This window comes from Gymnoscopelus microlampas (genome assembly GCF_963454915.1).
Source record: "Gymnoscopelus microlampas genome assembly, chromosome: 3".
NCBI classification, from domain to species: domain Eukaryota; kingdom Metazoa; phylum Chordata; class Actinopteri; order Myctophiformes; family Myctophidae; genus Gymnoscopelus; species Gymnoscopelus microlampas.
The window spans coordinates 59,882,210-59,904,590 of NC_139940.1; the positions used below are offsets into that span (position 1 = coordinate 59,882,210).

At 40.3% G+C, this 22,381-nt stretch overlaps 1 pseudogene across 1 annotated transcript in view; it reads right to left on the reverse strand.

Annotated features, from left to right (window-relative positions):
• Positions 1-22,381, reverse strand: part of LOC311041956 (polyunsaturated fatty acid lipoxygenase ALOX15B-like) — a 54,303-nt pseudogene that overhangs the window by 16,081 nt on the left and 15,841 nt on the right. Inside the window, exons 5-7 of the transcript in view lie at positions 16,880-17,083; positions 16,547-16,660; positions 3,134-3,303 (exon numbers count right to left, since the gene is read on the reverse strand). The product of the transcript in view is annotated as a polyunsaturated fatty acid lipoxygenase ALOX15B-like (transcript). The remainder of the gene's footprint in view (positions 1-3,133; positions 3,304-16,546; positions 16,661-16,879; positions 17,084-22,381) is intronic.

Consider the following 22,381-nt stretch of genomic DNA (forward strand, 5'->3'; position numbering starts at 1 on the left):
TGAAGTTCCAGTGGTCAGTGGGGCTGTCTAATGGCAAATTAGCATAATTTTTCCAAGCTTTCTCATAACGTTCAATGAATGCGATCACTGGTTCACAGACGGTTTGTTTAACATTCAATGCCTTGGTAAAATCAACTCTCTCTGAAAGTTTTCCTGCAATACACATCCAACACCGACAGAAATGTATCTATGTCCTCAGACCATTTTTACTTTCTATCCTCAACTCTCCATCCTCTTTCCACTTTATCATCTCGTCATCAGATTCATTAGAAGCGGCAGCAGTGCCCGCGAACGTGTTCTAAATAGTAGCTACTGCCAGTCTGTTCCAGTCAAATTGTGAAACGTAGCAAGTCTGCGAGTGTAGCTCATAAAAGCATTCACATTTTTGTAGGGGCATCACTGCAAATCTGATTAATTTGTGTGAAGTCAAGTGGTTTTAACATACTGTAGCTGTCATTAATGCGCAAAAAAAACATGGAAATTGATTTTTTTACGGTCTGTACGGAGGGGCATGTCAGGCTGATGTCTGTCTCCTTTGCCTCAGCGTATACTCAATATACAAAATGCAACTTCATGATTTTTAGTAACATGAAAAAAAAATCCCAATAGATAAATGTAGAATTTTGATAAATAGTACGGAAGTCTGTCAGGTTCCACATACAAAATTGGAAACAACAGATTGATACTGTACTGTATGTATAAGGTCTATGAATATGCTTGGTATATTGAGAAATATCTGTCCACTGGTTCATCCATCCGGATCTCATTTAACTTTATCTTTATTATAGTTTAATTTTCCCCCATATTAATTACTGTAATATTGTTACTATTGTCACTTAAGTCTTACTTCTAAACATCATTTTTTTAATCAAATTTAGAGGCCCTCAGTTGTGGAGCTCTCTTAAGTCATCACTTTGTCTTTTTCCTCTTTTGTGCAGTTTTTGTTTTTATTTCTTTATTGCACCACTGCTCCCCTTGTAATCTTGTATTATTTTGTATTGTTCTTATTTAACTTTTAATCCTTGTTATGACCTCTTCCATGAAGAAAAGGATTCCAAATAAGCCTGCCGGCTTCTTCCTTTCCTTGCACAGCAACTTGTTTTCTTTGATATGTATTGTTTCTATTATTATTATCATTATTTATAACAATGTGCTTGCTACATAACCTAAACTAAGCTAAAATACCTTGTGCATGTCTGCTTCTATCAGAGACCTTTCCTCCTGCAATTTGGCTATTTGTTCCTTCATTTCAGAAGAGGATTTAGCCTTGCAAAATTGGTCGATAGCCTTATCTATTTGAAGAATAATTTATTTTATATCAACTACAGTATATGTCACACTCTCTTTTACCAGTTATTTTTGTGCACGTATGAGTACAGATGAAGTAAGTGGTACTTGTGTTCTCGTCAGCTGATTTAGCCAAATCTATTAAGTCTGAATACAGAAGTGCATAACTTGTCACAGCAAACGTGTCGTCAGAATCAGTATCCGTGGTTTTACACAGAGTAGTCTCAACTCACCAAAGGAGTTGTGTGAAAAGTACCAATTTGTCTCTAATAGTTAATTGGTTGTTCCTTACTCAACAGATGCTCAACAGATGAGTTAAATGCTCCATTTGGAACCTCATCACTGTCTTAAAGGGGAATGACCACCTTAGAGCAAACAGCCTTGCTCTGTTTATCACGCTTTAATTTGTTAAAGAATGGCATTTTCCAACCTCCAAATAGATAGAAAAAGAAAACAATCACAGTGTTCTCCTACTTAACTCACCACATACATCTCGTCAGACTACATACCAAAATTATGTTATTAAGACCATATAACAAAGCTCAAAATTATATTATTAAAACCATGTATCAAAGCTATATACCAAGGATCCTGTATTGTCGCCGCAATACTACTGAATAAACTCTTTATTCTTAGCACAGGTACATCATTTAGGCCTTTTTATTTCTATACCGCGGTCACTTCACCAACTGCGACTGTTACTTATGTTATACTCGTCAGTATAATCTCACTGTCCACTGGTGACACACAATAACTAATGAGTCCCACTCAAAAAAATTGTGTTATTTTATAGCTATCCTATAGCTATTTCAAAGCTATCCTATAGCTTTCAGTACCTTGCATCTCCTGTCACCACAGGAGATCTCACGCACACCCCAGGTGTCGTGTTGATCCTAATATGCTCCAAGCATAAGTGTATATAGCTTTTTACAACAATTAAATTTGTGGGTTTTCGGGTGAAGGAAGTCAGCATTAAATATAAATTAATACATTTAATGGATGACTTACCTTTAGAGACCGATCCCGCTTTCTGACACCAAGTTGTAATGATTTTTATTATCTAGGTCATTCAAAGTCTGGTCAGATGATGTGGATGAAAGAAGTTCATAGGAAAACACAAGGTGATGTCTCAGTTAAAGCAGCATAGAAGAGGAGCGATCGATCGGGAACACATTAAGTCTCAAACAAGCGTCCAAGTTAACATGTTCTCCTTTATTGAAAGACAAGCAGTCACATATATACATTGACAGAATTAGTGTTGGACAGCCCACCGAGGCGGTCTCGTATGGGCGTAGCTATTACACAAATAAATTATGCCTATATGTGTAAGTGAGTGAAGTGCAAAAGTTCATCAGGTGAGATAAGCAAAGACATCGGCAGGCCCCCTTTGCCACATCCTGGATTGTCAGACAGATGTGCTGATGGGAGGATGTGCTGTGGCTAACAGGGACCCGATGTTGAGCAACATCAGCAGGCTTTCACCACGGGTGCAATATGGCCTCCCGCACGGGGCGCTATAGCCTCCCCGATTTACAGGAAGTCTTGTAGATGTATTCTGTAGATAACTGTCATTTCTGCAAACATGTAAACAGTTCTAGGCTAGCGTTTTACTAAGAAACATTAGGGTGACAAAGGGGACAGGAAATAAGGTTAAGAAGCACTGCACCTCAGCACTTCCATCCCGGACAGGTTTCACCCCTAACATAAAGAAAGCCAATTACTTTTTCATTATGTCAGTGATGTGAAACTGCATACAAGGAGTTAGGTAAAGAAAAGTTAGGTAGAGGAAAGAGCATTGTATAATATTCACAACAATCAGTAAAGCAGAATCATCAGATGTTCCTACTTGTGAATGATGTCCCACAGTTTGAGCCCATCATCCCTGTAGTAGAATCCTGGTACAGAGTCCATGCCACGCTCCTCGATGTCGTCAGGTAGACACAGAGATTTGTAGGTCAATGAGGACGTGGCTCTCTGCAGGATTATCTTCTTAGCCTCTCCACCTGAAGCCGTAAACTGGAGGACACATATAATAGGAAAATAGGACAGTATTTGAACATTTGTCAAAATTAGCAGATCTACAAGTTCCCAACAACTTGATGATAGATCTACAAGTTGTGCAACTTGAAGGAAGAGGGGGAAAAAGGATGGGACCAAATATAGACCCCTGGGGGGCCCCTGTTAGTAAAGTATAATAGGGTTTACCCCATTAAGAACTGCAGGCCAAACCTACAAATGTCTTCTAAATCCTAACAGTTTTCTGAAAAAAACGTATGTTGCTATATCAATGGTTCTCAGACTTTTTTCACACAATGATAGGTATTTGGTCGCGGACTGCTATCTCAAAATATTGTGTTCCAAGGACCCCCAAAAGCAAAGATTTGAGTTAACCCTTGCATTGTGTTTAACTCAGCCCAAAATACAATATATATATATATATATATATATATATATATATATATATATATATATATAATTTTATTTTTTTGGGGCTAAGGTTTCATCTTTCAATTCAAAAATTCAAAAATCTCGTTTTCAATTCTAAAAATGTAAAAATTCACTCCTTACATTTCCTATAATGAAGACAATGGATAATGATGTTCACTGGGTGAAAAACACTGCAAAAAAAACAAGGTTTCCGGCTATGAAAACCGATGAATATGAGATGTAAATTCAGAGAATTTACAAGAATTTACAAGAGTTTTCCACTCGGAAAACTCAAAGTTTTGTGAGTCGGTAAACTCCTGTATGGTACCAAATTAAGTATGCGTGACCCCCTGCTGGGGTTGCTGCCAGAAAATCACACCTTCAGCCCTAACCTGGATTTCCACAATTTGGGAGGGGGGAGATCCCCCCTCCCTCCTCCCTATCTCGAGCAATGCTACTGAGCATGTGCAATAAGCCACCTATGATTGGCTGTGACGTAGGTGGGCATCCCTCCCTTATTTTGGGGGTCACATTGTGTGTGTGTGTGGGGGGGGGGGGCTCACAAGGTGACCCCCCTCCTAGGGATCTGGGGGGTGGTGCCCCCCAATACAGAATAAGGTCCCCATCACACAGTTCCCCTGTATCTCTAAGTATCTGTCTAAGAACATGACATAATGCAGAAAATACATGGCCTACATGAAATAATGCAGCACAGACATTAACTCCATTGTTATGGTATTTATTAGAAAAGGAAGGCACAGAAATAATAATCCTAAAATACAAATGTATCACTTTAAAATGGCAGACAGTGAGAAAAGTATTCCACATAAAAGTATCAATGCTGTAATAATATGTGTGAAGTCAGACTGGTAATCAATAGCCTACTTAAAGTAACAGTAAACATACCCATTGAGCAGAATGTGAAGTAAAAAATGCATAAGAATATTAAAAAATAGGAGATCTATGGTCCATTTGTACACTCAGAGTTGCAGACCTGTAAGGGTCCATTTGGTTCCGTGTGTTACCGCTGTAGTTTGTCCTGGTGTATGTGTTTCTAGTTAACATGCCACACACTCAGAGCCATATCAAAGCTACTGGAATGAATACAAAATGGGCCACTGTTCATTTAATTCAATTGTGGGTTCCGTGTGCTGGTGTCTGTCGCCCGCCTCTTCTAGTCCTCTTCTTCCAAAGCCAATGGAGTTCCTTCATGTGGAACGCGTCACGTGAGCCACCCAACGAACGCCAACTGAGAGGGAGAGAAAGGAAATAAATTAGACAACGGTGGAGTTGGTACTTTAATAAGGACCCCCAATTTAACATGCATCAGGTCTACAGACCCTGTTAATGGCATGGCTATCTCTGAGACCCCAATTTATATAGTGAAATGTATGTTAATTTAACTCAGTGTGTAGAAACCCTTGATACATTGATCAGTTCCCCTCTTCTAATGCCTCACTAAATTTCCACACCAACACCAGGCCTACAATGTAACTTGTAATTTTCACATAATGTTCAACTATCATGACAGAGATTACAAGAGGGTTCAGGGATTTGTGGTAAAATAAATGTGACGTGCTGTGAGCTTGTAGATTGGCTATTTTTGGAGAACTGTGTAGTCACACCCTTACCTTGCAAAATGTGAGGTCCAAGAGGTTCTTGAATGTGGTCACTGCCCTCACCAGGTCAAACAGCGCTGCGTCTGGAACATACAGACACAGGGAGAGTGTGTAAGTAATCGAACCGTTTTTTTTTTAGTCAGGCTCTACTTTATACTGTTATGCTGTACATTACTTCTAGACTCATGTTAAACCTACCATGGTTTTATAAGCTTGGTCATCACAGACGCTCCATGATCTCTTCATCCCCACTGCTGTGACGCAGGAAATGACAAGCAGAAACATCTGAGAAAGAAAGAAAATTAAAAAGAAAAGGAGAAGGGTTAGACACAATCAAAGTATCATGCTCCATCGCACAACTGCTTGTAGATTGGTACAAAACAGATGGATTAGACTAGTTAATACCTGGTAGAGAGAATTTGGACACACAAAGTGTTCTCATACTCCACAGGGAGGGTTGGACAGTTACAATTATAAGCACAGCAGCAACCCAGAACGCCACCTGAGAGAGAGAAGGGAGATATATTAGACAGTCAATAAAAGTAATATTCTAAGCATGACTGTGATGTTGTCATTTTAATGTCAGACACCCAGTTATGCATTTAAGCCCTAATTTAGTGGCAATTCTATCCGAGATGTTTTGCATCGAGTTGCATCGAGTCTGTGTGTCATGCAGATAAGGCGTGAACGGCCCAGTTTTAGCATTACTGTAGCTATAGAAATGTGTTGACGATCCAAGCGCCATTGTCCCATGGTGAATTTATTTTCTTTGTTAGGGGGAAAACTAGTCAGGAAAAAACTACAAACAGTAACATACTAATATCAATGCAGGGTCTTAACATTTTCTGGGGCCTGCATTTAGCTGCTAACCAGTGTTTAATAAAGTCATGTTTGTTGTTTTATTTTATGTAAAGGCTCAGCAACATCAGAACTCCACAATGAAAATATATAAACGTTGCCTTCATACCTGAGCAGAACTCCTGTTGTCAAAAATGGTACAGCTGGGTTCCATGATGCTAACCTGGAGGTTATGCTGTATAGAGAGAAAGAAAAGAGAGGGAAAAATACATTTAAGATTTCGGCTGTGGCATAAGATTGTAGATTGGCTATTTTCAGCCTTATTCTAGCCTTCAGCTAACATGAGCTCGGCGATCTATATAAATAAAATAAGTACAAGTATCCATAACACAGATTTGCCTACCAATCCATCGATCAACAGTTAGTATCATAACTCTGTGACGTGATTAAAAGTAATGTGGGTAGCAACCAAGAAAAGTCTAGTCAGTTAGCTACAGTAGGCTAGCCAAGCTAGCACGCTAACATGTAAACAAACATGTCAAACATTTCTAAAACGACATATTTAGACTACACACAGCAGGCATACATCCACACAGATACAAAATAATAGTAGGTTAATATACTAACCTTTAAATTACATTTCCCCGGAGGAAAATTATCGATATATCAGCTGTGATTTTTCCCTCCGTCGAGAGAAGGGTCCGGGTGCTGGCTTGGTAGCAACCGGATGTCCTATCGTTGATCACGGAACGGACAGTGTTGCCATGTCTGCTTATTATAAGCGACTTTGGGTTTGTTTGAAGACGCTTTGTGAGCTTGTACATCGGCTATTTTCATAGTATATATGTATATATATATACATGACTATAGCCAATACACAGTTTTGGGCTTGTTTTCATAGACCTGGCTGCTTATTTCTCTCGCAAAATATGGCAACACTCTGGTCAGTCATTTGATGTAAGCATCCGTTGCGTATATCCGGTGTATACCGCCACCTACTGAACTGGAGTATATTGAGTCCCTGTAAGGCCTAAATAAAGCATGTTTAGTGCTAATAATGAATTATACTACTTGATAATAATAATAATAATAATAATGATATTGATAATAATAACAAGACACTTCATTATATAGATTTTGTTTTAAATAAGCAAATAGATCAACTCTAAATTAGAATTAACAATGCAAGGAATAAATATAATAGCAACAGAATAAGAATAATAAAAACAACAAAGCTAAAAAAAACAACAACTGAGGAGCAATTAATCCTTGGAATTATTCAGTAGTACTATTATCAGTATTATTACTGAGGTCACCTTATTTTGTTTTGAACACTAAATAACATTAATATACACGATTACAAATGGCTTCAGGTTTAGGGGGGAAAATGGCAAAAAAAAGGCTTTTTTTTATAGTTTTACTTGTTGACTTTTTTGATAGTGTTTAATTTGGACTACTTTTTTATATAGTTTTACTTGTTGACTTTTTTGATAATGTCATTTGTATATTTGGATTATCTCTGTGCCTTTTTCTAATAAAAAAAAAAAGTCTTTACTGCATTATTTCATGTACATCAGGGGTCAGCATACTCAGATACAGCAGGGAAGCTGCCAAAATGTTCTTATTTCTTATTTGTGCAACTGTCATACGACTGTAGCAAAAATAAAGCTTTACAGACCCATACAGACAGACAGGCAGACAGACAGAGTTTATATAAATAGTTTTACGTTTCACTTTTTTAATGGTGTTGAATTTGTATATCTGGATTATTTCTGTGCTGTGATAGCAGTGAAAATGAAGTGATAGCAGTGATGATAGCAGTGATGTTCACCCAGTTTAATTTCAGGGACCCCAGTCCAATGGCATTTCTATCTTTGGGACCCAAATTCATCTTTATCTTTAATTCAAATCATTGTTAATTTAACTCTGAAACACGTACAACATACACGTTTCACAGGTCCATTTGGTTCCATGTCTATACATACTTACAGACCCATAAGGGTCCATTTGGTTCCTTCCTATCATTTAGCTGGGGACCCCCTGGAACACCCTCAAGACCCATGGTGGTCCCTGGACCCCACTTCGAGAACCAATGGTTACAGAATGTATAGGGAACATTTTTTTTAAGCCCTTAACAAAAACATTGAAAAGTATAGTTTTGTTTTGTTCCATTTTTGCTTTGGTAATGGGGAAAGGGAGAGAGAGACCCCCTCTTTAAACAAAGAGTGAATTTGGATGTCAAAGGAAATGGCCAGTCTCCTGCTGGGTCTTTGTCTGGCAGAGGAACGGTAAATCACTGATTTCCAAAGTATATAGACGAATTTCACAGTAAACATTTTCAACTGTAAATTTCCAATGACGTACAAAAACACCAGCAAACTGCGGGTTCACTGAGCAACTGTAAATGCCCAAAAATGCCCGTTAATGCCTCTTTTCTTGCAGTGAAAGGTGATATACCTGGATACGTGGGCAAGGCATACACCCACCTAACATAAATGATTGGTGGGAGTTTTTCAATGAATGCGGGAGAGGACTGTTTACCTTCAAATGCCTTTAAGATACCTGGATATGCTTCTCACTTTTCTCTGCTAGGGAATCTCCCTTACACATGTAAATTAGAGGTTTGTTCAAACAATGGGAGGTGTGGGGTTCAGAGTGGGGGGGGGGGGGGGGGCTCAGAGAGAGAGAGAGAGAGAGAGAGAGAGAAACAGTGAACCAAAGTTGCATTGTGACATTCAAGGAAAAGCTAATACAAATATTTTAAAAAATGTGTGTGTTCTTAGGTCTTGCATAGGTGAGCAGGGTTAGTTTACAGAAAGGACATACGACACACACACACACACACACACACACACACACACACACACACACACACACACACACACACACACACACACACACACACACACACACACACACACACAGCCATAATAGACTAATATTAGAACACACTTCCAAAAAAGAAAAAAAAAATCTTGTTTTAGTTTTTTAACTTTAAAAATTGTTAATATTATGTCAAAATTGACGCGTATACCATAGAAGGTAAAAAATCATTTATTTTACTCCTAATAGCAAATGCAAATTGAGGACAAGTTTCTCTCACTCTCTCACTGTAAACATTGAATATTGACAATTTGGGGGGAATTGAGCCACACTTCTCTGCCGGGTCAAATTTGACCCTTAACACCACAGATGTCACCTTTTTTCAGAATTAACTAAACTGGTGGTAATTAATTTGTTTGCATTAAAATAGCTGTTTCTGAGGATATCATGAAGCCTTGTTCCAATAAAGAAATGTAAAGGGTGCTTTTTACCTATTTAAACTTGAAAACGGGTAAACAATGACCATAAACATGTTTGCTTTAAACAATATAATAATCAAAGATTTTAAAAAGTAACAGATCTACAAGCTCATAGCGAGTACAAGCTCACAGCTATTAGCTTATATATGCTATTGTTGAATAGCCAAAGTATAAAATAATGGTTAAAGTGGTTAAAATCTAAAATGAAACAGAACACAGTTGTTATATGACGCAATAATATTCCCCTATGGGATTTTCAAGAGAAAAAATAACGCTGTGTCCCAGGGGGATAGAGACTTTATCCCCTCTATTGGTTAAGACTGAGGCCTTGGCTACACGTACATGGATCTTTTTGTAAACGCACATTTTTGTGTGCGTTTGGGCCTTTTGGCCACACGCAAACGGTGTTTTTGGCCACTAAAACGGATATTTTTGTAAACGGATAAATAAGTGAAGGTTTTCCAAAAGATCCGTTTGAGTGGATCTGTGTGGACATGCAAAACGGAGCGGGTGTGAAAACGATGACGTCACCGCCCTATTCGCACATGGCCATTGTTGCTTTTAGCAGTGAGCATGCGCTGGAAGAACAACAACAAACATGGCGGCTGTACACAAAGTTGTTGTTGTTGTCTTAGCACTTTTGGGACTAACGTCAGCTTTACAGCTAAACCTGGCAGTATTACATCAACTGCAACACTTCACCAGGACGCAAAGGCGTCTGATGCGCACAATATTACTGAGCAGCCCACCACAGCGTCCACGGTTTAAAGCCCGCAAGAAGCGGCAGTTTTGGATCCGACCCGGTAGAACCAGCCTCTGGTGGGACAATTTCGTGTCGGGGGCTGTGGTTGATGAGGAGTGGAAGGAGAACTTCCGTATGTCTAGAGCATCACTGGTGTCTTTGGCTGAGCGTCTCCGTCCTTACATCGAAGGTGAACATACAGTGATGAGAGCTCCAGTGGATGTCTTGAAAAAGGTAGCCGTTACACTGTACTACCTCAGCGACCAAGGGAGACAGCGGAAGACGGGTAACTCGTTTGGCTTGTCAAAACAGTGCGTCTCCAACATCGTTCGGGAGGTCTGTACAGCCATAACTGTCCATCTAGGCCCAGAGTACATCAGGCTCCCTTTCACTGAAGCAGAAGCAGAAGAGCTTGTCACCCGGTTTGACCGTGCATATGGAATGCCACAGTGCTTGGGAGCAGTCGATGGCACTCACATAGGAATTAAGCAGCCTACCACCAGCTCGATGGATTACATAAACAGGAAAGGGAGATTTTCGCTCAACGTACAAGCCGCATGTGATTATAAGTACCAATTTATCGATGTTGTCATCAAATGGCCCGGGAGCGTTCACGACGCTCGTGTCTTCGCGAATTCTCAGTTGAATGGACATTTCAAAACGGGTCGCATCCCTCCCTTGAAAAAGAGGATCGTGGAAGAAGAAGACCCCATCCCTATATTCCTCCTGGGAGACCCTGCGTATCCACTAATGCCTTTCCTCATGAAGGAATACGCAAACGGTGGGTGCAACCCCCAGGAGCAATACTTTGGTCTGTCTCTGTGCCGAGGCCGAATGACTATAGAATGTGCTTTTGGGCGATTGAAGGCCAGGTTTGGAGTCCTTCAAAAGGCAATGGACATAAACCTAAAAGATCTCCCTTTCGTCATATATGCATGTTTTGTTCTACATAATTATTGCGAGGTCTGTAAGGAGACAGTTGATGACAGCAGTGTGGTGGAAGCTGTGCAATTTGACAAGGACCACCAGCCTCCCACGCAGGTTAACCAGTATAGAACAGACAGTAATGAAGCTGAGGGAAAGAGAGTCAGAAGGGTGCTGACAAAATATCTTGACCCTTAAAACTTCTGACATCACCAGTGGTGACATGCTATTTTTTATTTTCCTTTCTACTGATACATGTACAGTGTAAGTATGTCATGTACGTCAGTATTATTTTTCTCTCTTTTTGTTTGTTTGTTCTAGATGTGAAACAACAAACTGAGCCAAAACTAGGTGGGCTTGTTGGTTATTACTAACTACTGATTTTTCTTTTCTTATGTATTTGTTTTCACAATGACAAGACAGATGTTACTATCATCATACAACACTGTTACAGATGCTTTGTTTTGGTAAATGTCATTGATCAGCAAAAGTAGTTAGGCTATAGCAGACACAACAAGCCATTCAGAAAATATTTCATTATTTTTTCTCCAAATTTTTTCATTGTTCATTTTGCATTGAGTGCAACAAAACATTTATTGCCAGAATTGTAGCTTATATACTGTCCAGTTCTGGGATTATGTTCAACAGGTTATAACACAGTAATGCAAAACTCTCAAGCTGAATGCTACAAACCTGTGTTTTGTGTTCTCATGCAGTGGTGTAAAGTAATAACATTTACTAGGTGCCTTTACCTTTACTGGAGTATTTCCAATTCTCTATACTTTTATTTGTACTACATCTCAGAGACAAATAATTTTGTACTTTTTCCACCACTGTTCTTATGAAATATGTTTTCACAGTGACAAATGTGACAGCCATCAAATACTGTTACATTAGTTTGTTGTAAATGTCACTTTTAAGTTAAAATAGTTGTAACACAGTGGTTCTCAAACCTTTTCGTGTCAAGGACCCCCCCAAATTGACACTATTATTAGCCCACTGACCCCATTTGAGAAAATATGCCAAAGACCCCTATAAGAGAAGGTTTGTAAGGTAAGTATCAGTGATTCTCAACCATTTTAATTTCAAGGCCCCCCAGTTTGATATGTATTGGGCTACAGACACCATTTAATGGCATTTTTCTATCTCTGGGACCCAAAATATATTGTAAAATCAATATTAAGGTACTTTACCTTTACTGGAGTATTTCCAATTTCTATACTTTTATTTCTACTCCACTACATCTCAGAGACAAATAATTTTGTTATTTTTCCACCACTGTTCTTATGAAATATGTTTTCACAGTGACAAATGTGACAGCCATCAAATATTGTTACATGACTTTGTTGTAAATGTCACTTCCAGGCTAAAATAGTTGTAACACAGTGGTTATCAAACCTTTTCGTGTCAAGGACCCCCCCAAATTGACACTATTATTAGCCCACTGACCCCATTTCAAAAGATATGCCAAGGAGGACCCCTATAAGAGAATGTTTTTACAAGTATCAGTGATTCTCAACCATTTTAATTTCAAGGCCCCCCAGTTTGATATGTATTGGGCTGCAGACTTGGGACCCACATTATAATGTAAAATCAATATTAATTTAAATTTGAGTACACATGGAACCATGTGTACATTCTCTCTGAGTTACAGATTCATTAGGGTCCATTTGGTTCCCAACTATATCATTTAGCTGTGCAGCCCCTGGAACTCCCCGTACCCCACTTTGAGAACCAATGTTCTAACAGACATGAGACGTCATTCAAAAATCAAAATCTTGCGTCAAGATAGTGTCGTTTTACTGTCAATTCTGGTCTTACTTGGAACATAACAGTGACGCAACAAAACTGTAAAGCTGAATGTTACATGTCTGTCTGTTTATTTATTTTCTGATGCAACATGTTTTAACACAGATGCGACTGTAATATTTTTTTTCCATGTAACTTTTTAGAACAGAAAAACATACAGTTCTGCAGACAATGACAAGCCAACATATTGGCAATTTGAATGAAATAAACTGAATTTGACATTGCAAAACCTTTCTTTTTTTAATCATGTGTGTAGCTGTAAACTGTGTTATGTGCAACAGAGGTAATAGAAAACCGTAAAAAGGCATTTAGTGCAATATAAAATAACAGTTAACTCAAGTAGCCTACATCCATCCACATAGGATATGTATACTCTATACATTCAAGTGGTCTTTGTGCAACTGAACATCTAACTAATGTCCAAAAAATGTAAACATCCATCCACATTCAATGTGGTCTTATGTGCAACAGTTCTGCCAAAACAACTAAACATAAAGTACGCCTTCAGTGCAATAATACATGAAATGAGAATTGAGGCTTAACCCATTAAGACCTGAAGCCGATTCTACAAATGTCTTTTACCAAATGTCTTCTAAATCCTAACAGTATTTTGAAAAACGTATGTTTCTATGTCAGTGGTGCTGAAACTTTTTCATGGTAAGGACCCCCAAAACGATATGAATTTGGCCGTGAACCCCCATCTCAAAATATTTGGTTCCAGGGACTCCCAGAAGCAAAGATTTGCACACATTTACACAATTTTTCAAAAATAGCAGATCTACAAGCTCGTAGCGCGGCACTCGGTGCCGCGCTATGAGCTTGTAGATCTGCTATTTTTGAATAGCCAAAGTGTAAAATAATGCTTTTTAGCTCAAATGAAAGTGACACAGATGTGTTCCAGGTCTTGATGACTTAAATTAAACATTAGGCTGTAACTGAAACAGTATTACACATTTTCAAATGGGTCATTCAGATCATCTTGGAAAAGAGCCTGCCTGTAGGAGAACTGAGGAGGATGTTGTGGGGTGCTATTTGGTTGAGAAGATGTGTGTGATCCGTTAGGTTGGGATGGAGGGTTGTGGAAGAACTGAGCAGGATGTTGTAGAGTGCTATTTGGTTGAGGAGGTGTATGCGATCGGTTAGGTTGGGATGGAGGGTTGTGGAAGAACTGAGCATGTTGTGGTGTGGTATTTGCTTGAGGAGGTGTGTGGGATCGGTTAGGTTGGGATGGAGGGTTGTGGAAGAACTGAGCATGTTGTGGTGTGGTATTTGCTTGAGGAGGTGTGTGTGTATGTGGGGATGTAGGGTTGTGCATGTGTGTGTAGGGGTGTGTGTAATATGGTGGCTGAGTAGGTGGCTGCATCATTTGGGTGAAAAGATGAAATCCATCAGTGATTGAGGATGTGAGCTGTGCTATGTTTGAGGTGATTTTGTTGAGATTCTCCATGTTCTGTGTTTCTGCTCTTTCCATAAAAGTCAGCATTCTCCTCTTCAGGTCCAGGTCTTCTTGGGCCGGATTGTCCACCGGAACCCTTCTTTTCAGCTTCTCGTATCTGTAGCCCTTCAGTTTGGCCTTGAATAGAAGAATAGAATACTTAACTTACAAATGGAAAATCTTTTTTAATAACAAGCACACAGAACTACAATTTTATCATTTTATCCTTCAACTTCTGGTTTATGCCACAACATGACTGGATAAACAGGTTTTGTGGCAATTGTAGAAATATTAGACCTTAATTGTCGAATGCTTAAGCATGTTCTATTCTCAGAGGTGGGAAGCCTGTCAGGACCCCACCTTCTCTGTATAATACACTTTTTGGGCAGAAAATAAAATATGTCCGGAAATTATTTTATTTACTCCACTGCGCCCCCTACAGATCTGGTAAATATAAATTACCATTGACCAGATCTGTAGGGGGCGCAGTGGAGTAAATAACATGATTTCCATCTGGCGGACATATTTTATTTTCTGCCCAAAAAGTGTATTATACAGAGAAGGTGGGGTTCTGAGAGGCTTCCCACCCTGTAGAATAAACTTTCAACAACACAAAACAGCCTTTGTTTCGGTGAATAGCGAAGTAGTTTTGTTTATTTTCACTGAGGACGGGAGACCTCGAACGGCAGTGTAATGTTCGATCTATGAGCAGAGCAGCGCGGCCGCGGCTGGCAGGTCGTTAGACAGAACTCACTAACGCTCTGGACCAGGGCTATGTGTTTCCTTAACAAATAATCAGTGAGGACCACAAACATACCTGAAGTAAATCCTGTCGTTCCTTCACGACCGAGGCGGACACTCCAGCACCAGCAGACGCATCACCATCAGCAGACGCGCCACCATCAGCAGACGCGCCATCCGAATCATGCATATCAGGAGGATCCACACTGGTAGTGGTCGATGATCCCCCGGTCTCGTCCATGCCAATGTCTGATGACTCAATGCCAGTGGATAACGAGGTTGTTGCTGGAGAGCCACCCCAGATCTGGGCACAGAGCTCGAAGTAAATCATGACCACCCTACCGTGTCCACTTCGGTGTCCGTCGTCAACAGCCTTACGGTACTTTGAACGAATGCTTTTGAGCTTGGTCGAGATTATTAACCTGGTCACCGTTTTCTTTGGATGAGGAAAGTCTTTCCCAACTTCAATTGCTGCTTCTCTGTCAGGATACTGTTCCTCGAACTCCTCTGTTAGGTCTGCATATTTGGTGTAACAAGTCTCCAAATCAACGTTGTCTTGCGCTTTCATGGCCTTGTACTGCAAGGTGACATTTAGCAGCAACTCCACCTCGTCGTCGGTCCATACAAAAGAAGTCACATCAGTTTTGGACTTTTTCTTCGTAGCCATAACTTCTCCGTTCAATAAAATTTTGTTTTGTTTTTGATTCACTTCACATTCACAACTACCGCCTGCTAAAACAGCTCACTGCGCATAATTGTATTCTATGGTATTACCTACCCCTTACCGCCACCTACTGGCCTGGAATGCTTGTTGGAACCAGAGCATGTGAGCGGAGCGGAGCGGTGAGCGGAGCGACGCGATTTTGACGTGAGCGCGGAGCTGGTTATAAAAAGGTTGGAGCGCTACTCAGAGCGAGGACCGCCTCCCGCTCCAGGCCGCCCTCGCGGGGGCCGCGCACCGAATGTTTGAGCATGCCCGGTCGCACGGACTCAGAGACACACAGACATCCGCAGTGCACAGCGCACCGAGATGTCATTAGAATTTCTACTTTCTTTTTATTTTCTTTTTTTTACTGTTGAGCGACCCGGTTTGAGCGGAGCGTGGAGCGAGATTTGCGCAAATCAACGTGAGCGAGGAGCGACGGGGAGCGGAGCGCGGGGGGGTTTAACATGAGCGAATAGCGAGCGGCATTTCAGCCCCCTGGAGCGCGGAGCGGCATTTTCACCCGCTCCGCTCCGCTCCGCTCCGCTCCGCTCCGCTCACATGCTCTGGTTGGAACCGATCGTTTTCGTTTTAGGGGTGTACGTGTGGACATAGATATTTGTGTCATGTGGCCAGGGATTTTTTTGAAAACGGAGGACTAAAATATCCGTTTACAAAAAGATCCATGTACGTGTAGCCAAGGCCTGAAAGAGATTGAATGTATTTTTCAGAATTGAGCTGTTAATCAGTGTTTTCTACCTGATTAAAAAACCCATTCTCAGAAATAAGGGATTCTCGGGCCAGGCTGTTGATGTTTGTTGATGATTATCCTTATCCTATGTGCAGAGTGTAGCGGGTGTGAGGAATCAGGAGCTGAGGAGGAGGGAACAAGAGAAATTGACAGTATTGGAAATTAGTTCTTAAGTCATCATAACTGTATCATCTAGTTAATGTTATACCCATTATAATTGTATTGCTAACATGTGAATATGACATAAGTCAATGTGTTCATAATCTCAACTGGATTTGATAGTATTACTTGGTTGTGTTGCTGCACAAGAAAAACATTTGATTGAATTCTGATAGCTGTACCTTGTACAGAGGATGAACCATGGGGACATTCCTTAGCAGTGACACTGCAAAGGTCTCTGCCATCAGGTGAGTGCGCAGCAGGTGAGCATTGAGCTCGTGTTCACTGAAATGGGCACTCCTTACATAGATCTTGGCCATCAGCCAGTCATGCTGGGAGTCAGTGGGCAAGAAGATAGGATTGTCCTCTGATGGCTTCTGCTTCAACTGTAAGGAACGACATGAGGCACTGTCACAATTTTCAACTAAATTAAATTAGATGAAATAGAGAGTATGCACATGCATCACGTTTCCAACGGCCCCCTCATCTAGACTGAGTGGCAAAACATCGAGTAGCATCGAGCATTGGAGTTTGGAAGCGCTCGTTGGAAATCACTCAACGGTCCTGCGTACCACCTGTTTCTAAATTGCACATAATGTAGGAGGCAGCAACACGTTGCGTTATTGAAAACAAGCTTTATTTTTTATTGACAGAAAGTAGCTCATAACATCTCTACGGTGGATTTTTGAGAAACAAACTTTGCAGATAGAAAGAGGATAATTCAAGCTATCCGTACAGCTGCCATGTTGGTGAGTTTAACATCGTTTGATACAATCATATAGGACTTTTCTGTTTGGATGTATATGGGCTGTGAAGGCCAGAAGTAGTTTTTTGCCACTCAGTAAGCGTTCCTGCATAACTTCCGGGTACAATGATGTCACGAGCATAGCTGCTATTGAATTTACTGGCATCTCTGACATACTGTACAGGGCTGCTACTTTGTGAGGAGTAAAAGCTCCTGTTTATTTTGTGTTATTAATTCACATTAATTTAAACTGCTGTTTGTGAGTATCTCCACACAGAACACAAATATTATGTGGTGATGAAGTTACATAATTATTGTTCATTAATTATTTTACCACAAATACAAGCATCACCCTTTATGAAAGAGGCATCACCAAATTTATAGTTTGATGTTACAGTTTTTGCTGACACTTTTTTTGGATTGTTTATTCGTCATACATACTGTATACAGTCTACCATTATTTTTAAATGGAAGCCAACGACATGAAGATTACAAAGCTACATGTGACGTTTGTAGCTGCTACAAAACTCCATTGACTGGATCTGTAGAGGCCGCAGCGGAGTAACTAAATAAAGTTTTCTTTCCGGTGAAATATTTAACATTTTGGCCAAAAAGTGTATTTTAGACTTTGACTCCATAAAACCGTCTTTGTTTTGGTGAGTAGCGAAAGAGTATTTTTTATTTTTACTGCAGACGAGAGGCTATATATGCAGCCTGTGGTGCGTGCGAAAAGGCTCGAAAGTCCCATAGCCTTAAGGAGAACTCCTTTTAGGCTGTGGACCAGAGCTAGTTCTCACCTAACCTGACTCTATGCCAGATGGGGTGGTACAGGTTCACAGGTTCACAACACAGCCTCCATCTGGGATCACTTGCGTGTATGCGATTTGCAAGGGAGTTTGCGTTCTCTTCCGCGTGTAAAAGTGTCTTGGCCACCCGTTATAAGAACTCTGAAGTACAATATAACATATTATAAATCATTCTAATTACTTATAAGGTCAAGTATTCTACTTCATAATTTATGGAAGATGTTTTCTTTTACATGGATATTTGTAATAGGCCTACATTAATGCTATTTATTCTACTTTCATTATTACAGCACCAATTTAAAGACACTTTATAGCAAATTAGTGATTATAATAAACTAGAGGTCCGGCCGGGACACGCGCACGGAGTACCAAAATCGTGTGAAAAAAACTTTCCAAAAGTGTAAAAAAAAAAAAAAGTGTAAAAAAATATATATATATTTTTTTTTCCACGGACCCCCCCAGGGGGACCCCCCCCCCCCTGCGGACCCCCTGGGAGTGTTGGGACCCCCGCGGACCCCTGTGGAAGATGGCGGACCCCTTTGGCTGTTTCTTTTTTTTTTTTTTCATGAACGTCCTTGCTTGTTTCTGCCGCTTGTTTTTGAAAACCTGGCATCCCGACTGGCATCCCGACTGACATGACTGACGAATCCTTGGTGATAGAAATATTTTGATTGATCATAATTTGTCTAGTGTCCTAAACCTGCTTTAAATGTCAAATTAATATAATGCTGTCATATTGGCCTAAATTCTGTCATGTACTCTACTCTCCCTATTTTCTCCTGTCTCTGTCTATGCAAGGTCAAACTAGCTACAGGGAGTACAGGCGATCTGTGACTATCTATTGTTTTGAGAACACTATATCTTGGTGTTCTCCTCCAATGCATAACCCTTCTCGCAGTGTCACGAAGTTACCTCTGACCAGTGACAGGTCAGAGCCGAGGCCAACGTGTTGTTCGAGACATGTGGACGCTGTTTGTTCAAAGATAAACGGTCACACCATCATCATCATCTTCATCATCTACCATCATCATCCTCATCTGATGACGTAATCATCACTCTCCACCAATGGCAGGACTACACCTCCGACGGCTGGACGCTCGATGTATCTTCAATGATGTCATATGTTTATGTTAACGGACGCTGTTAAAGACCAGTGCTTTCTCTGTTTAGCAGAGAGAGACACGACCGATGATGCCTACCATACCTGTGATACTGTAACCTTCCCCTCTCTCTGTCTGAATACAAGATCTTTCATTACATCCAATGGCTGCCTGTGTTCTGAGTCTGTTTTTTTCTTTATCGCCTTTTATGTCTGATACTTATATAAATATCGATGTGATGTTTCGCCATGCATCGATATTTATATATATGGTTGATAAGGAAAAAACATACGTATCAATTGGTCCATCGGAGCCGGATATGTTTGAAACAAGGTGGACGAGGGGAACTGAGCTATTGACCGGAACTGTACGGTCAGACTCTCTTCCCCTGGCAGACCATGTTTTAATACGTATCAAACGAACCAGCCTTGGGTGTAACGATTTATCACTTCTATTCAGATGAAGGTTATCTTTGAACAGTATCACATTTTATTTTATTTTATTTATTTTGTTTTGGACCTGGACGCGATCGCTGGACCTTTTGGACTTGCCCTTTGACCCTCGACCTGTCTCAAATTCCACATGGTCCAGCCATCGGGGTCAGGATCCCTGAGCCATCGATTTGATGAGTATATCTTTTTCTTTTTCTTTTACCATGGTCCAGTGATTGGGATCTCCTCGTAACTTCTCCATGTGAACCTTGATCTGATGAGTATACCTTTTTATTTATTTTATTTTATTGTCTTTACCGAACGATTTGTAAAAATGTTTTATCACCTATATTCCTGGGAAGACATTCCTAATGTCTCATAAATTCTCTTATCTAGTGGTCATTTATTAAGGTCGTTTCAGCGATTTCTTACCTACATGTATAATTCACAAGTCCGTTTTTTTTGTTATATACTGGTTACTGCTTGTTGTTACTACGTTCTGTTTCGGTGGATTTCGTATTGATTACTATATCTTATCTGATCATCCATCCATTTAATATATTGAGCTTTAACAATAAGTTTGAATGCCTTATTCCTTTACTTGAACCTTCTAATTCATTGAACCATCAATATAGTTTGCCTTAATTCTAAGTTTTAAATTCTTTTAAATATTTTTTATATAATGAAAAATATAGTAATACTGAACCCAGTCAGGATAAAATATTTCTCATTCCAAAATTAGTTTATCGCTGCAATATCTATGTTCGGTATGTCTGTGTGTATTAATGAATGTTTTTTATCTCTGCTTATCTTCTATCTGTGTGTGAGCGATTCAGCTATGCAGGCATGCGGGAATGTTTGAATCATTTGAATGCGTCTGTCTGTCTTGCTCGTTCTCTAACAATCTTAGTCCAAATTTCAATCATTCTCCGGTCACTTAAAACTAAATCATTCCACTCTGGTGTCTAAAACTCCACTACCCATAATTCCTTCAGCAGGAAGTGTTAGTAACTGCCACGTTGCTTGGCAACGACCTAACCTCCATTAAGTTCAACTTCATTCAACCCATCTCAGTTAAATTTACCCTAACTAGACCATACCCGGTGAAGGGCGCAGGCGAAAGTAGTTGCAAAGTTGGGGTTAATGCACGTCCTGTCGCGCGGTTTCTCCCCCGCGCGCGCCCCGTCGTGGCGCCCCCCTATTTTTAAGTATTTTTACTGTTTTTCTCAACTTTTAGGTATTTGTAGTGTTTTTATCAAGCTTTAAGTATTTTTACTCTTTTTTTCAACTTTGAAGTATTTTTACTCATTTTCAGTACTTTTAAGTATTTTTACTCATTTTGAGTACTGTGAAGTATTTTTACTCAAGGTATTTGAGTATTCTCTACGTCCCTCTCGCTCTCTCTCCATCTCCCTATTTTCACAACGCATCGCGAGGCGTTGTGAGCTTGTAGTTGTAGATGAGCTATTTTCACAACGCATGGCGACGCATTGTGAGCCTGATAATCTGCTATTTTCAGTTTGTTGCAACCTTTATTGTGAAGGAACGACTGGAAGTGCTAAGCTATTCAGTCGAGTCGGTGTGACATAACACTGTGAGAGGCTACATCGTGACATTGTATCACAGAAAGCCACAAAAGTCACCAAAATAACACTGTTCAACGGGCTAATTAGTTAGCATTGATGACATTGACCACACTAACGTTCATACAGGTTGTTGATAAGATGTTTAACGTAGCCGTTTGAGTGACGACAGCAGCGGTGGTTAACATTAGTGTTAGTGTTAGGCGCATGCTAACGCTACCCAGTTGCAAATTTGGGGTTAATGCACGTCCTGTCGCACGGTTTCTCCCCCGCGCCCCCCCCCCCCCCCCCCCCCCCCCCGGCCCGCGGTCACCCCTCTCCACGGGCGTATATATATCGGCACGGAGAATGGCGTAGGCATGTTACGCAACCGGCCCGGGGCCGTCTGGTGTGTTTACTTTCCACAGAAAGAATTGTAGACAGTCAGAGAGTGGGCGGGGTCTCGGTGTTGCCATGTCGGCGTACTGTAAGCGCTGTAGGGCCAATGTTGGTGGTATAGGGTTTGTTTGGTTTGGCCTCGTTTTCATAGACCTCGTTGCTTGTTTCTCTCGCGAAACCTGGCAACACGACGCATGCGCAGTTTGATCGGAGACCCAGGACTCCATCCACCCACCCACCGTCAGGTTACTAGAATTATAGTAGGATAAGATTCAATATGTTCTAATATCAATATTGGAAAAAATTAACTATAATATTAAGTTCATTATAAAGTCATTTTGAATTATTTTAAAAAGTATATATATATATTTTATATATGGTCTAGACTGTCACTTATATAGCTCATTATTTATTTCCGTTTTTCTAAACTTTTGAACGGGGAAGCTTTTCAGGGCTTGAGCGTGCCACTCTAACTATAGTCTGTTAGAGCGCCCGTCTCCACTGCCATGACGAGATTCTAGACTAAACGTTCTTAAAAATATTTCACTGTATCTCTCTCTCTCTCTCTCTCTCTCTCTCTCTCTTTTTCTCTTCCTTCCTCTCCGCGGTAACATTTAGGCTGCTCTAGGGCAGCCACTCTT